Raw genomic sequence first — 3,866 nt, 5'->3', positions numbered from 1 at the left:
GCACGCAGTAGTAGCATCTGTCGAAAGAAAGCCGGTCGTGGTCGAAAGTGAGGGGGAAGTAGTGAGAGAAGGCGCCATAGCAGCGCGTGCCGCCCTCGCCCTGACAAATTCGCCAGACGCTCCGACGAACTCTCGTGCGGGCTCTGCATACTTCCCTTCACTCATCCTCACCCTTTCGCCAATTTTTCTTCCGCCGTTTTCTTTCTGCCTTCGCTCGCTCGGTTACAACGCCGACATCAAACCAGAGTAGCGGCCGCTTGCGCACTGAAGCGACAGATGAGTCACGCCACCTACCAAAGCGATGAAATTGTAAAATCCAACAAAACAGCAGTCATGAATTTTCTGCGAATACCGCACAAATGTCAAAGGGAGTCTGCGGCAGACCCAATGGCGATGTTGGTACTATATGGGGTGAAACACTTTACTTTTTTAAAATTTTCTTTATTGGAATTTGAGTTTCGGAGGTGGAAATGTGGAATGTCAAGAACGAGACCACTCCTGACAAAAGACAAAAAATGCATTAATACTGGCTTCCACATCAAACTTTTTAATTATCTGCGAAAACTCCAGTTTTAAAGCTCAAAACAGTGCGCGGATGTTTAAATTTGTTCTCCTCCCACTAGCTTTTCATAGCTGAAGCTTGTGGGGACGAAATCGAAGAGGTGACTCAAGGGCCATGTGCTGTTCTTCGTGTCACCTGTTCGTTCCCTTCCGTTTCAGTGTGCGCAAAGCTATGAATCGCAACCAACTAGTCTGCCTTTCAGTGTTATTGTAGCCTTCCATTTCTCATAGAGAGAAGTTGTGACCCATCTATGAGCGCTCTCTCTCATGTGCATACACACACAATTACACAAAGTAGCAAGTTGAAAGCAGTTGTGCTGCATGTCGCAAGTCTAGGTGAAAAATAGTGCATTTCCTGAGCGATGTACGGCAAAGAAATGAGAACAGGGTTTTGGTCAAGACAGTTTTTCCAAGAATGTGCTGCTTGTATGGCAATATAAAAAAGGAAAATTACATCGCTACATTTTCCATTGCAGGTGTGGCTCCGTGCAAACAGGCTTATGAGAGGAGTCACTCCGCAGACAATTCGCCGCCACTATTCGGGACCAGCAGGGTGTTGTGAAGAACAAAATGTTTACAGGGCCTCAGTGGCACACCCCTCACCGCACAAATGAATCACAGCCCTCTGTAGTGTGCACGATGCCAGAAGGGGAAATTCCCCCCGCCGTTGAGGGGGAAGCTTGACCAAACCATGCGCTGGAGGAGTGCTCTGCCTGTACAAATTTTGCATTCAGCTGGGAATGTGTTTTCAGGGGCGAAGCACCTTAGGTGCTCGGGCTGTCAGCATCTCCCGTAGTTATGGTACTAAAACACCGGGACAACCGTCTTCCCACACCTCGCGCTAGAATGTAAAGCGTTTTAAAAGAACATACCGGGGCACTTGTTTTCCAACGCCTCGCGCTAGAATGCTGCGGTGTGCGACACGAAGACAACTTACGGCCAGTCTGTCTCTCATTTAACTGCTTAAATCCAGTTCAATGCAAGAGATGGCGCCACCGCCTCAGCAAGCCTGCGACTGCTCCTCCCACCGGCGCCCAATCAGCACGCGCCGTGTGGCAAAAAGAGAGGCTTACAATCTTTGAATGCAATTATACATTACATGCTTTGCCCCTCCCCAGGTTTCACGTTAGTGGAGATCGCCCGGAATTTTTTTCTTTCCCTTCTTCCTTTTTCTCAGTGCCCCTTAGAACCGTGAATGTCAACCCATCACCGGTGACATTTAAGGGGTGAAAGGGGCCCCGAGATGGAGCTGCTGCAGCGCATTCATGCCTGGCAGCACTGCATGAGCTATATATTCATTGGTGGCAGAGATTAATGTCATTTGCTCACTGCAGCAGATGCTTCATTTCCTGCTTTCATTTTGCCCAAGTGTTCGTTAAAGCGGCTGTTGGTTGTTTGTCACTGCAACTGAAAGAAAGCTTGCCAACAGCAATGGCCAGACTTTGCCAGAATGATGAGCGAGTATCTAAGATATGCCTCATGTGCATGGAGTGACATTTTGGGGCCACTGCCTAGTTGGTTGCGCTCGTTGAGCATGTTCCAAAAGCATCTCACATGCTGAAAAAGAAAATTTCCGGGGCCCTCTAAGGACAGGGACGTGTGACATGGGTTTACCACAATCCCCAATCGACCATAGCGCCACTAGCGGCCCAGATTGTACGTGAATCGTACGCCACTGGCTTACCCTAGGCTACGTTCAAAGTCCAATACTTAATGTATGAAAAAGTGAGCAAGTGTGCGTGGCCTCTTCTCAGGGCGGAAAGCTGCAAGCTGCTGCTGGGGACCGCGAGACCCTCCCCTCTGGACAGCAAGCTGGCCAGTTCTTATTGCTTCAGGGATGCATGGGGAGAGGGTGCCAAGGGCAGTGCCACCTGATGCGTGGCATGGAGTTCGACAAGAGGGTCCTCTTGTCGGTGTGCCGAGCGGGGCTACAGAAGTGCATTTTCTTTCATTTTAAAGCCGAATGAGCTCATGTACGAGCTCCAAACAAAAGCAATTACACACATACACACTGTTTACACGAAGGTGTACAGCACAGGTAGTGATTCTGCCACTTGAATCACTGTCCTTGCCGTTTCCCACCTGTTGATCGCTGATCTGGGCAACGATGTATATGCGGGCAGTGCATTCCAGTTGCGTCTGTATATACGGGACCGATTATTGACAAAAAATGTTATCTTTTACAGCTTGGCCTTGAAAAAAGTGAGTGCACGTCATCCTTCGTCGTGGTGCGTTTCACAGCGTGCGCTCTTACGAGATGTACAAAGTGCGTTATGGGAGACCGTTGACAAGCACAGCCTCATGTGAGACCCCAGCTGTGTTAAGCGATTCCACACAGCCAACACGAAGCGCCTCTACCTGTGCTCTTTGCAGAAGTCCTTGTCTAGGCCATCGGGAGGAGAGTCACTATCCAGATGGCTGCCAAGGCTTTCTCAGCGCTATCCGCTAACAGCTTTCCATGAAACGTGTTTTTGGGCGAGTCGATTCGTGCCTATGGAGGAAGGTTTAGCGCAATTATGACAAGCACAGGGATTGCGTGAAATGGGCACTGCTGCAGCTACCGAGCCTAGCGCCCGCCCTGCCTGCTCACCGTCCTTGTCCTTCCTGCACTAAACATGGCTAGTCGTCAAGCGAGCATATCATCAAAATCAATGTTTTCCAATATACGCAGAAAGATATGAATTAGGTTATTTTACATTAGTAACATATTAAAAATCGTTGGTCGTGCATATGAGCTGCACAGCCCGTCCACAAGCTATCTGCTGGCACAGTGGGCTGCGATGCTGATGCAACCACATTGTAACTGCCCTTTGCATGCTGTTAGCGTGGCAACTGTACATCCGCGTGGCCTGTATATCCACGATGTTTGCCATTCGTCCATCCAATTTGCACTGGTGTCCGCGGGCCCTGCTGGAGTTGCATATCCCCACCCACCCCCGCGGTGCCATCGGGGGCGCAGGGGACCCTGCCCATGTCACCTGTAGACTGGCCTAAGCTCCAAGTGGTGGCGGTTGGTAATGCAACGAGGTTCATGCACCAGCCACCATCCCTGCAGAGACTTTCACTACGGCCGCCACCGCCGCATGGCCGAGAACTCGATCAGAGATTGCAGCCCCGAGGAGCTTTCCTCGACACCACCGGGAATCAGATTACGGTTGCGAGGTTACGACTCGCTGCAGAGCACAGAAAGACTGGAACAGAAAGTGTACCACAATTACCGTAATTTAGAACCAGCCGCCTGCACTGCAAATACTTGGGGTTATAACGAGGTTGAGAATGGCCGCCATCCATTGTGCACAGCTGCT

This window comes from Haemaphysalis longicornis, unplaced genomic scaffold, assembly GCF_048455015.1.
Source record: "Haemaphysalis longicornis isolate Haplotype H1 unplaced genomic scaffold, Haemaphysalis longicornis Haplotype H1 scaffold_7, whole genome shotgun sequence".
In the NCBI taxonomy this organism is placed as follows: Eukaryota; Metazoa; Arthropoda; class Arachnida; order Ixodida; family Ixodidae; genus Haemaphysalis; species Haemaphysalis longicornis.
The sequence above is the reverse complement of the archived record's forward strand: the minus strand, read 5'-3'. Positions refer to the sequence as shown.